The 13,374-nt window shown below is 39.3% G+C and overlaps 1 protein-coding gene and 1 long non-coding RNA gene across 5 annotated transcripts in view; one reads left to right on the top strand and one right to left on the bottom strand.

Moving 5' to 3' along the window:
• Positions 1-7,479, top strand: part of LOC134555497 (uncharacterized) — a 30,294-nt gene extending 22,815 nt beyond the window's left edge. For both annotated transcript variants that reach the window (XR_010081441.1, XR_010081439.1), the window contains one exon: positions 250-7,479. This is a non-coding gene — a long non-coding RNA (uncharacterized LOC134555497). The remainder of the gene's footprint in view (positions 1-249) is intronic.
• LOC134555496 (BEN domain-containing protein 5-like) overlaps positions 1-13,374 on the bottom strand; it is an 898,337-nt gene that overhangs the window by 430,862 nt on the left and 454,101 nt on the right. The gene's annotated exons all lie outside the window — the stretch shown is intronic.

Raw genomic sequence — 13,374 nt, 5'->3', positions numbered from 1 at the left:
AGTTTAGTTCATCGAAATCACTGAGCTGAGTCAGTTTGCCCGAGAGCAGCCTGGAATGGAGACCTGTGTAAGAAAATGAGGCCATCCAGATATTACAAGTTTGCTCCTCTCCTCAGTCCACGTCAGGTTATTCTGACTAATAAAATAGAGGACAACATTTGTCCTGTCAGCTGAACAGAGATAAGAGGTCTGAAACCCTCATTTCATTAGCCTCATTGCTAACTGGTTCCAATTATCTCTCTTTTACAGTTGCTCTATAAGCAATTCACTGATGGATATCCAGAGGTGGTGAAAAAACCCTGAGCACACACTTGTGAAAAATCTGGTGACTGGCAAACTGGGGACTACCCTGAGCATGAGGACCTAGTGGAAAAGAGAAGGGAAACAAATACCCTAATAACCAATTTTAACGTGAAACTGCTCATTTTTGGCATCACAAAGGCTGAGTTTCCCCAGCTCCCCTGGTGAGACAGTCACTGAGGGCAGATTGTGCCCCTCAGAACCAGGTCCCCACAAGACAGAAGCTGAGATTTGCTCACATGGAACAAACATTTAACCAAAGATGTGTAAACTGTCATGAGATACTGCAAAGCAGTCAAAGCAGTTGTCCTTTGGGCTGCTCAGAAAATGTGTTTCTCTGGATAATTTGAAATGTGGATGTTTAGCTATGATTTGTGAGTCACTTGAGTCACTCTGGTTTCCTTTTTTTTTTTTTTTTTTTTTTTTTTTTTTTTTTTTTTTTTTTTTTTTTTAGATAGTTCTGTATTTTTATTGCTACCATTGCCCTTATTTACATTCTTCATTTTTTAGAACAAATCCAAGAGGTTTCCAAACATCCACTGAGCATTAACCTTAAAAATTAATTATCTAGATGTTTACAACAACATTTACACACTGTGTTAGGAAAAGCAATTTGCTTCCCCAAAGAGTACCTATTTTTCAGTTAGCAAAGAAACTGTAGTATGTCAGGAATAACACAGGAGGAAGCATCAGTCCATCATTTCAAATCAATTTCACAGTTGCAGGAAAGGTGAACAAAGTTTCCACAGGTGAAAATGCCAGGAAAATTTATCCTTGTTCTTAGCCTGAACTCCATTGTGTCAGACAGCAATATTTCAGGAGTTTTTTAAAAAACATTTTTTTGAAAGACCAACACAAATGTAAATGTTCCAATTTATAGTGGCAAAATTAGGTGTCAGATCCATTCTTGTTTTCAGTGAGTTTAAATTTTTCTTTTGGGCACTGAAGACAGAGGATATTTTTCCTTCTGAATTGTGGCTCCCCTCGCCTCGGTCCTGCGGGTTTGGGTTGCAGAGGAGATGCAGGAGCCCAGCTCAGCTTTGCCCTCTCCAGTCCCAGCCTCCCCACACACCCCAGGAGAAAAATCTCTCTGCCATTTCAGCCTCCAGAAATACATCTGTGCTAATTTACAACTGGAAAAAAAAATATGAGAGTTCACCTCTTTTATACCCCCAAATAAATAAATGAAACTGTTCAGACAATAGAATAGAATCAGTATTTTCAAATGAGCTTTTTAATGAAGCCTGAATGGATTTCCAGACCACATGAGCAGAAAACTAAGTAAAATCATTGGGGATTTCTGTTAAAAAGCTCCTAAAAAAAGAAGAAGAAAAAAGAAAAAAGAAAAAGAAGAAAAAGAAAAAAAAGAAAAAGAAAAAGAAAAAGAAAAAGAAAAAGAAAAAGAAAAAGAAAAAGAAAAAGAAAAAGAAAAAGAAAAAGAAAAAGAAAAAGAAAAAGAAAAAGAAAAAGAAAAAGAAAAAGAAAAAGAAAAAGAAAAAGAAAAAGAAAAAGAAAAAGAAAAAGAAAAAGAAACTGATCTTAGGGTAGAAAAGGCATTTTGCATACAAGGAACTGGCAAAGCAAGGGGCAGCAGAGAAGAAAGCGTTGAGAGCTGAAGATAGAAAGGTGCCATTAGGAAGATGGCTTTGGAGCAGATTGCATAGAAATAAGATGAAATTTTTCTTAAAACCAAAAAAGCAAACAAACCAGCTCCCCCAGCCCTCTGATCAGCAAAGAAATCAGAACTGTCAGCTTTCATCTGCATTGTACAATAAAGCTAAACTCAAAAGAATAGTTAAGTTTTGTTTCAAGCCACACAAAGCTAATTTTTGCTGGCCATGGCTTTCCCTAACTAGGTGTTTTGGACTCTGAGGAACATGAGATTTTCTAGGTTGGAGAGTGTTTTAATATTGCTACCGTGTCAACTTTGAATTATGCAGGGATTTTTAAATATGGAACTGTTCCTCTACTTATGATGACAGGCACATTCACATCATATAAAATTGGGAATGAGGAAAGCTAAACAAAGCCAGGGAGTTCTGAATTGATCACCTAAAACATCTGCTGTATTGCTTAGGAATTGCAGCACATATGGTATATCAGAGCATCCAATATTTGGAGGCACACTACCTATGCAGAACATCCATAAAATGCCAGAAACGCCCATTTTGGCCATTTCAATCTTCACTCTGAATGTTCTTTTTTTAAAATAAAATGCCTAAAATTATTTCTGGGTTTATTTTTCTGTTTTATCATGTAATTTGATTGCAGTCAGCTTATCTGCTGCCCTAAGTCTCCCCTGTGTTTCTGTACATTGGGAATGTTAATAGTGTTCAAAAAACAACAAGAACATAATGAAAAGAGAAAAAGAAGTGATCCTCTAAATGTGATCTTTCCTATCTACTCCTTGCACTTATTCTGAATCTCACCTCCATTAGGGTACAATAATCCCACAGCAACCCTAGCACAGTATTGATTAACAACAAATCAGAAATATGCATTTAAAATGGGATTTTGCTCTGATCTAACAATCCTGTTATATCACGCTCCAGATCTTGCCAAGAGGAAGGATGTGATATTTTTTAACAACTGACCTCAGAGTGAATTAGGCACCCAAATAATTTTTAGCAGTAATGTGTTTTTGAGAATGACTCTAAGCATCAAAATCTCTGTAAAACAGGTCAGATTGGAGCCTCTGATTTTGCATCAAAAAAAAATAGCAAGGCAAAACATATCAAATCATCAAATAAAAGTATTTTTTTAAAATACTACTGGCCAATTATTCACTTTCCTTTGCAAGTTTGGCTTTGATTTGAGGGAGATAAGAAAGGCTGGACTGTCATATCCACTCAGACTACATCCCAAAGGAAGAGAGAGCTGCTGTGCAAAACAGAAAAAATACCAAATGGGGCATTGGAGCCACAGAGCCAGAGGAACCATAACACTGAAAATAAATTCTTCAAATGGGAACTAGTCTAGGGAACAGTACAGGTTCAGAAAAGATGGCAGAGATCAGCTAGAATACTTGCAATTTCTCATGCCAGTTTCCTTTAACCAGTTCAATCTCAGAAAGAGGTAAGGGTGAACCATGAATCAATGCTCACTGAGTCTCTCTGGTAAACTTATTATTTGTTGTTGCAGTCTCTTGCAGAACCCAAGACAAAGGCTTTCCCTCTGCAGATAAACACTAATAAAAGTGCCTGTATTTTCTCCTTCTGCTTTGAACCTAATACATGGGTAAAAAAGAGGAGCAAGCTGCATAATTCTTAAAACCCCTCCCAAATTTATTTGATTACATTCTACAAGTGATTACAAATAAACCCAGAACTAATTCACCCTCTATATCTTCAGGCAAACCAGAGAGATCCTACTCACCTGTCTCAAACATTCAGAATTTCAGAATATTTCAGAATAACAATATTATTCTGGGGTGGCAAAGAGGTGATATAGGTGCCAGTTTAGACAATTCCAGCTCACATAAACAGAAGGCAACGTGGAACCCAAATTGGAACACACAAAACCATGTACCATTTAAAACAAGTTCCGTGCCTAGCAAGCATTGTCCAGTTTAGCAGGATTATTATTTCTAACACCAGAATGCTAAAATATGGTATTTAATGAAGCTGCATTGCGTACTTAATGATAGCCAGCTGAATAATTCTGAAAACTAAAAGCTTATTTTCTCTCTTTGTACCGAGATCATTGAAACCCAAGAGGGTAAAACTCACAGCTCACATTATCTGTGCCATAAACTTACTCTAAACCTAAAAGGCCTCAAATTTTGTAAGAAAAACAAAATTCGGAGCTTTTTAAAAGAGCAGATCCCAAAAGCAAAACTACTGCTGAAGCAGATAGAATTCTGTGAGGGCTCCCTCTTTTGGCAACAAAATAAAAGCTTTGCAGCTCATCATGAAGAGATTTTCACAAGGGGTTCTTTGCTTTCAGGAGCACAAACCTCTCATCACACATGGCCTGCCTGACTTCTAGGGAAGACCTCAGCTGCCCAAAAGTCTTCACTTAGCAATACAAAAAACGCTGCTGCTCTTGAATTTTGGAGTTACTTATGCAGTCCCTTGATTCTGAAGAGTGCTTGGAGCGAGAGGAACCACTCAAAATTCCACATTTTCCTGGGAGCAAAATCTTGCTGGGAGCTAAGAGTTACAGGACTGGCCAGGAGCAGGCAGAAACAAAAGCAGTTTGGCATTGGCTGGGATAAAAATCACAGGATTAGTCAAGAAAATAGGTCACAGAGGACAGGCCAAAGAACAAGTGTGAAAAATGGCTTTTTCTGATTAGTCCCTTCCTGGGAAGTGTGCCAGAAAGTACAGAAGGTCCCCAAGAAATTTCCTCAGGCCAAGTTTCACTGTGCAGCTTTTCCAGGGAAGCTGTCAAATGAAAAAACATCTAGAAAATTTTATATCACTATTGGGATTGCTGGTATAGAATTTTTTTACCTGGACACAAGATTTCTAAGAGCTGCTGGTGGCTTGGGAAGGGGCCCTGCCCTGGCAAGGAGCTGCACCTGAATTTGCAATTACCTGGGGGCTGGGATGTCCAAGGAAGGAAAATCTGTTCATCTGAGTTGTTCCCACATTTCTCAGTAAAATGGAGTTTGGGGTCAGTATGTACAACCTACAGCAATTTGAGGCAAGTTCTTTAGTATTCTACTAAAACCCCAGACCTATTCATAATAATTTAGCCTTATAGACATATATATTTATATTTAATAAAAGATAGGAAAGGTTTTGGATAACTTTTTCCTTTTGCTTCTCTGTATTTTACATCACCTAATATTCTGAAACCCCATTTTTTTTAGAGTGGGAACTTTTTAGCAACTTTTGGTAAGGGTTATTGAAATGTAAAAGTTCATTATGTTATAATTGTCTCATCTGGGCTTCAAAGGCTTTTGTGTAACTGAGGGGAATTGGGGAATTTGTGTTACTTTGAGGGGATGCTGGTTATGTGAACTCAGAGCGAGCTCCTTATAAACATGACAGATATTATGGGGTCTCTCAATTTAAATACCCTGTCTGCAAAAGGCAGATTATTCTGGATTTATACACATAAAGAGAATATCATGCTAACTTTTTATTAAAAATTAAAATCTTTCGAGTCACAACAGAGATCAATATACCACAATTGGAGTGAAGTAGAATGATGATCCTGTGGTTAAGTAATTGAAAAGGGAATTGAGTAATCTGTCATTCTCCCTGCTCTGGGCAACTTAGCTCTGGATGTCTTAAGCACTGCATTGTAGGCTCCTAAAAGGGTTAGATATCGTGTTTCCAAAAGCAATTTCAGCAAGCAAGGCAGCATTTTCGGTACATTCCTAAATAAAGATGGTATTTTTTTTCATTTTGCACACCCTGGAGTTGTGGCCTTTTTTAACATCCTGGACTAAGAAGGTTCAAGGAGCTCGACAAGGTGGCCAGTAAGGATGGAAGGATGGCCACATGATCTGAGACAATCAAGAATTGCCCATCTCTGACCTGGCAGGTGGGAATGACCATGGCTGTGAAATGTGAGGCTGGGCAGGAGGTGCTGGGAGCTCTGAAATGTGCAGAGCAGGTCTGAGCCCAGCCCTCTGCCTCAGAGCAGAGCTGGACCTGCCTGCAGATGGCTTTGAACAGCACCCTGAGAAGTCTGACACCTCAAATCACTTCTGAAAATGAGACTAAACCACCTAAAGTACTTATGCATTACTCTACACAATGCTGTGGAGGTCAAGTTCTAAATTCAAGAGCTCTTCAGAAAACCAACCTGCTCAGCTCAGCAGAAAGGCTGCTGCATTTCCTTTCTCTTGTTCTTCCCCCTTTTACCAGCAGAAGTTTCTCCTGTCTGGGAGAACATCATGCAGTGTTGAGGTGTTCCACTGGGTTTTTTGTGCAGGTTGTCCTTTGCTGTGTGTTCACACACAATTACAAACACCACTGCCTGGTTATCCTGTGGGATGAACCCGAGGGAGGTGGGCAGAGATGGAGAACCACGAGGATTTAAAGAATAAAGGCAACACAAATGCAAAAAGACAGGCAAATGATGATGTAATTCTGTATGAAAATACATCTGTACAAACAGTATAGGCAAAATCTGTCCTGGTTTCAGTATGGATCTGAATAACCTCCAGAATCTGGAGTGATGCTTCTTTCCATCACATTCCATCAGTGCTTTCCTTGCACCCAACTGCAGCAGCTCAGGAGGGGAAGTGTTTGCCTTCATTTTGAATTTTTCTGCCTTTTGTCACAACCTTAATTTCACTGATTTGCTGAGTTTTGTATCTTTATAAAATGCACCATTCAAGCTTCCAGCAGACATGCAGATTAGCCTTGTCCTAAAGCACCTCTTCTCTATTTATCCCAGGATAATTAGTCACGTAAATTAGAAGTCATTACCAAAGGCTACAAAAAAAAAAAAAAAAAAAACCCTTTAGCAAAGGCTTGTTGACAGGCTAAACATGTTTAAAATACTTTTAGGTCTGAGGGTGGGAAGAGAGGGGTATGGACGTGGGGGAGGTGGGGGGAAGAGAAATATCATCAGAGGAAGGAAATTCTGGCAGAGAAAATGGGGCTGTGTTAATCTGTATTCATTCCTAAAGAAAGACTTAAACCATTGTGTGCTGCCACGGTGATATATAACTGGGGACATTTAAAATGCCAAGCCATAAAAGTGTATTTTCTTCATTACATTTTCGTTGAATGCTTTGATCTTCCCATTTTACGCTGTAAGTTTGATTCATCATTACTTTCCAGTAAGAAACTGCCACATTTGATTGTGGGAAGAAGAATTCTTATCTAATTGCAATTTGTAAGCACAGGATTTAGTGTATTGTTGCCTGAAAAATGGAAGTGTCTAAATTATTTTCCCTGAAACTAACATCCTCAACAAATAAAAGCAACATATGATAGCTGGGCATAATTAAGGAAAAATGACACCTACTGTTACATGAATAAAGAAAATATGTTGATGACAAGAAAAGAAAAAAAAAAGTGATTTCCCTGCAGTTTTGGTAAAACACAAAAGCATCACATTTTAGTTCTTTTAACACATTTGTTCAATGAATTGGAAAAAAAGCAATCCCACCCTCCAAAGCAGCCAGTAATGTACAGTTATTTCCCTGCAGTGGTAGCAGTGCACGTCAGACATTTTGGATTTGCTGTGCAGGCACAGCAGCCCTGTCGGAGTGTCCCGACACCCAGCAGCCTTTTCCTGAGCAATGGCACAGGAATGAGCAAACAGCCACAAAAATCTGGGCATGGAGGAGAGAAAAACCTCCCTGAGAGGTTCCTGTTTGCAGCTTTACTTTCAACAGCCATTTTGATCTCTTAAGGTGTCTATACATATTTTATAAAATCAGTTTTCGAGCAACTTTCTGCTTCTTCAGTCCTTTTCTTTTTTATTTTCTGCTTTATTTCTCATCATCCTAGCTCCCTCACACGTGCTTATCTATTCCTTTCCCCAATATTAAACAACTCATAGAAAACCTCTGGTAACAAAACATGTAATATTCTGTTATCATTTGGCATTTTACCATCCAAAGCTTAGAGTATTTGTCTTTTTTTCCTTTGTTTTCAGCACTGTCCTGTCTTGCCCCTCCCCATAGCATTCACATATTCATTACAGATGCTTTGATAAACTCGTTTCCACTCCATGGGGTATGAATAGGGTTATGGAAATCACCTATCTATAGCAATACATGATAACAAATATGCAGTGATAGCTCTGAGAGATGAATTATTCCCCATTCTCAACAGCATCAGAACAGTATAATTTGTAACCTGTTGGAGAAAATGCTATCCTGATATTAGCGAGTTCTCCAGCCCATTCTGAATCCATTCTGCTCCAGCTACTCCCCCAATGTACTCAAGAAAGTTTCAAGCCAGACTGGATATTTCTACCCAAGTTGGCAGTGCAGCTTGGACTGCAGAGAAGATATATTCAGACAATAATGTGTAATGTACTTATAGAAATAGAAATTTATAGAAATATACCTAGAATATGACTAAGTACTACAGGAGCACTATTGCAATCTACTATAATTATTACTTGTAAGCAAATATAAACACAGGCACAAGAAATACTACGAATCCCTGAAAATTAAAAAATTATCTAAATATGTATCTTCACTGCTTAAAAAAGTCTCAGTGCTGTCTCAAAATACAGAGCATTACTCCAAGTAGAAGCACAGTGATAATGACTGGGTTTGCAGGACAAAAATAAATAAATTAAATGGTTACTCTGGAATTGAGGTGATACTGCAGCAGCAATGGGGTTGAGCAGCTGTGTGAGGGATGCAGCCAAAACCTGGTAAGAAGGCACTGGCCCTTTCTGGAGACAGAGGAAACACTCTACGTGAGTCACCTTCTGAGCCACCTGCAAACTGCATATCAACAAGCTCTCAAAATAGCAAAACCGTGCTGGGGGGTGGGCATATGCATCTCTTCCTTGGAACAGGATCTGCAGTTAGGGATAGTGAATAAATAATGAAAAGAGGGTTTTATACAAGAGCAGAAAATGTTTTTCAAATGTCCAGGTACTGATCTGGGTGTTTGTAAGCTGTGAAATTTGACAATGGCTGTACAAGAATTCCAGAGCTGGACAGGGGCCTTACTAAGGTGATAATAACCACCTTGAAGATCAGTGCCAATTTTACCAGGACCTCCCTCATCGTGGCTACAACGCCGTGTTTCACCTCAATTCATTGCATGGAATTGCTCTCTGCATTGCCAACCATTAGGACAAACCCCAGTAGAACAATTTTGCTGCACACCTCACGTGGACATCACATAAAATCCAGGAAACTGAGCTGTAAACCCTGCTGTTCCAGTGGGAGTGTGGGTGCTGAGCCTGCCGAGCCGTGCTCCTCTCCCAGCACCCCTGGGAGCAGCTGGGCTGCCTGCAGCCACAGCTCCCCTTCCTGCTTATGGAGAAGGGCCAGCCAGGTTAGAAAACACTTACTGACATCAAGCATCCATTAGATGATCTCCCAAGGTCCCTTCCAACCTCAGTCATTCTGTGAAATATTCTTTTATGTCCATAAACACAAGCAGATCTGATCAAATATTGATTTCCAGCACTGCTCCTCCCGAGGCAGCTTCTCTATAACATTGTGAGGAGTCAAGTGATGGGGAGGATGAGGGATGTTTTCTCCTACTCCGTGTCTCTTTTGAAGCCTCAGGAAGTTCTCTACAGATTCAAGAGAAACAAAAGATGTGGCTTTGAACAGAGACAGCTCCTTCTTAGGGCTGTCAATACTGCTTGAGTCTGAGGGGTATTTCTTGGACTATTCAAAGGAGAAGTTTTGGATGTCCCTTTCACCATGTGGATTCCAGAAGCTTCTCCAAATGAAAATGTTAATAAAAAATAAAAGGAACAAACAAACAAGACCATTCCCCGGCATCTTAGCCCAGGCAGACTTCTTGTTGCTTAAAAGGGAAAATTTCCATTTCTCTCAAACAAGTTCCGGCTATTGCTGCAGACATTCACTTCACATAAAAGATTTCTGGATACTGCAATGTTAGATAAAAGCCCTGAAATATCTGGGATAAAGGACTGTCCCTGGCCCACACTATTTCAAAATATTTGCCAGGCAAAATCAAAATGTGACCTTCTGCAGTAATAAAAAGGGCATTATTTATTTATTTTTCAATTTCCCCTAAAAGTTCCCCAATGTACAAAGAAAGTGACATTACTGCAGGGCACATCACAAGCATCTGGGAGAGTAGGAAAGAAAAAGGAAAACTCCCACTGAGCTCCTCTTTTTCAGAAGCATCATTCTATGATCAGGAGTAAGCTGTTTTGATTTCTTTCTTCTTGTTTTTTGTTTTGTTTTGTTTTTTTTTTTTAATTGCTCTCCTATATTGTACCAGATTTTTTTTTTCTTGATTGCAGAAAACATTTTCAATCTGGAATAATTTTTAACTACTTCATTAAATTGTCCTAAAATACTAAGAATTTCAAAACAGTGTGCTTTTATGATGTGAAAATCCATTCTAGAGCTTTATGGAGCTACTGCTGTGAAATCATAAATCAGCATGGGCAAAATAATGAACCATAATATTTCGCACTGATGTGGGAGGAACAGTTTCTGGTCTTTTATATAACTTCTAATCTATGTTAAGCAAGAAGTGTTAAGACTAACTTAGAGGCACTGTCAGAGTTTGAAAACAGGTATGATCAAGAAAAAGAATTCACTATTGTCTATCAAACAGTGTAAACTCAGGCTGCTTCAAAAATCATCTGAGCATCCTCAAATCCAAAATTAAGTCTGTGGAGCCCTGCAGTAGCTCTGTGCTTCTGAAACTCAGTTGCCCATTTTTAATGGAGAATGGCAAAATACCTTGTGGGGATACACAGCAATTTAAAGCATTATGAAGACAAAATACTAAGTACCACTTCTTACTGTACACACCATTTCATCAGGGCATTTTTAATCAGCATGCCTCTGAGAGAGCCGAGCTCAGCTCCACAATATTTAATGTCAATGGCTGCTGGTTAGCAGGGGTGGCAATTCTGCTTAGTGGGGACATCTTCCAGTGATTTAGCAGTGATTAGTGCTTCTCAGTCTCCTGCTGACTGTGGCTGCTCCTTTCTCTAACAATAGCTGCTTGCTTTCCTCAGCCCTTCTGCCGCTAGAAATCGCTTGCAGTGGTTTTTTTCCAGCACCCCCTTCTTCCTGCCCTCCTCCTCACATCCTAGGAAGAGCTTTGGTCCCAAGGGCTTGGGAAGACCCTGCTGCACAACCAGAGGAGCTGTGGCTGGCACAGCCGGCCCTGCACTGCTGTGGGAGCATCCAGTCCCTTTCTCAATGCATTCAACATTAAATTCCCCCTCCACGGATCTGTTCAGTGGCAAAAAACCACTTTGATACAAGTTTTCAGTTCCCTGGGTTTGAGCATTTTTGTAGGAAGGGAGTTTGTTATGACCTACTTCATCCCTTCAACAGGGAGCCCAGCACACAATGGCCATTTAAGAAATTCGACAACTTTTCGATAAGTTTTGGTTGGTCCTTTTCTCTGGGACAGGATTATTCTTTTGCACATTCTGTCTCTAGTGTGCTCACACAATAAATCCCAGTAAAGTGGTGCTGAAAGTTGCTAAAATTCCAGACCTGTAATTTCAATCCTTTACTTTAAATCTGCAATATCATTCAACTGCTTCCTTCCCAACGCTGTTAAAACAGTGGTTGTTCTTTTGTGGGTTGGGCTGGTTAAGTGGTGATTCATTAAATTCCAAGGGAAAAAAAAAACTTGCCATTTTTAATAATTCGTTTCATTCAAATTTAATAACAATGCAGCTTGAATAGAATCCTGATTTAGTGACAGAAAATAACAGAAGCAGCCCTTGCTCTTTCTTTTTTCTCACTGTAGAACAATATCCTTCTTTTCTCACAGGACACTTTGGGCTCATTATATCAGCAGTAGATGATACCGTGTCTAAAATATCAGTTATCTGTTATTGGGTTTGCCATCAATTTCTCGTGTAATCTTCAGCAAGTCACTAGTTTACCATCTAAAGGAATTAACCTCACACTGTGCTTTACCTGTTAGACATTATATGGTTTCCTTAATAAATGTAATGGCAAGAACAGATAGGAGGATATTTTAAAGTGTTTTAAAGGAAAGGCAATTCTAAAATACTGGGGCTTTTTTTGTTTTTTTTTTCTTTGCTAGCAACCAGAGAACTTTAAAGGAAGCCTTTGAGCAATGGCTGTATTCCTGGTATCCACTGCTTTTAGAAGAATCTGCAAATTTTTGGTATTCAAATAGCATCAATAAAATGATGCTTTATGAGCACTCTTTAAAATGCAGAGAGGGAAAGAGAACACAGAAAGCTGTATAGTAATACAGTATTCCAAAGACTGCAGCCTATGAACCCAAGACAATAAGGACTCTATAACAATGGAAGTCCACAGTGTACATAGAGTTTTGATATCAGACTATTTTTTAATCAGAGAATGAATTTTATCAATGTTGGTCTAAAGTAACCTTGGGCACCGTTAAGATTGCTAAAGGGGGAAGCAGCCTGGATAAAATAATTACATATAAATCTCCAAGAAGAAATTGCATTTGATCCCAAGTACACATAGAATATATTACAACCAGGCTATTTTTAAAATACTCAAAGAGATTGAATAATAAGAATTTTCTTGGGCATGAGAAGGGGGAAAAAAAAGCACCTACTTTTAATAAACATTTTATAAATTGTCCTTATACTTCTTAAAGACTGCAGGAGAAATACTCACTTGTCCTAAATGGTTCTAGACCTGCATCTTCAGAAAGTGTCTAGAAGCGAGACCCACAAAGTCTCAAAATTTGTACCCCTGGATTGTGAACTCCAAGCAGTTTCAGAACAGGGACACAAAATGATGCATCTGAGCACTGCTGGAACTGGAGGCCAGCTGTGCTGCTGCACTGACAGCAGCTGGCTTTAGGGGCTCACTGTTAGCTGCATTTTAAATGGAGCAAACAAAGACCATTCAGGGGCAGTTCAGAGCACACGTGAGGCCCCTGCTCTGGGCCAGCCTCATCCTGAGGTGATCAGCCTCTCCAGGGGCCTCAGCAGGACATCAGGATTGACACACAGGCGCCAAGAGTTTTCAGCATTGTTCAGGAATCAATACTTTTTTTTTTTCATGTTCACCTTTAGAGTGAATTCTACACGTGTGGAAAGCTATGCTTAGCAAGGGATAAAAGTCCACTGGAGACCAAAGCTCCTGTGACTGGGATAATTGTACAGCTTGAACTTCTCCCTCAGAAGTTGCTGCCACCCCAAAGCCACTGAAAATTCAGTATTATTGAGGCAGCCCAAGTGAAGCTTAGCTGTATTTCTTGCTAAAACAATTTGGTGCACTGATTTGCATAATGGTGCACACATTTGCATTGTGAGCAACTTTTGTAATGTTTTGTGTGAATGTTTTGTGTGTCACAGGACTGACTGAAGTTCACAGCCTTGGATATTTAAAAACTAATTATCTAATGTAAGTTAGTTATCCTGCCTCTCTTTAATATCAATGGATGGAGAAAATTCCTTCCATAGGATGAATCTTTTTACTTGAATAAATGTCTTAGGGGAGAGTGA

The sequence above is a fragment of the Prinia subflava genome, chromosome 10 (assembly GCF_021018805.1).
Source record: "Prinia subflava isolate CZ2003 ecotype Zambia chromosome 10, Cam_Psub_1.2, whole genome shotgun sequence".
Lineage (NCBI taxonomy): Eukaryota > Metazoa > Chordata > Aves > Passeriformes > Cisticolidae > Prinia > Prinia subflava.
This window is presented reverse-complemented; position numbering and strand designations above follow the sequence as displayed.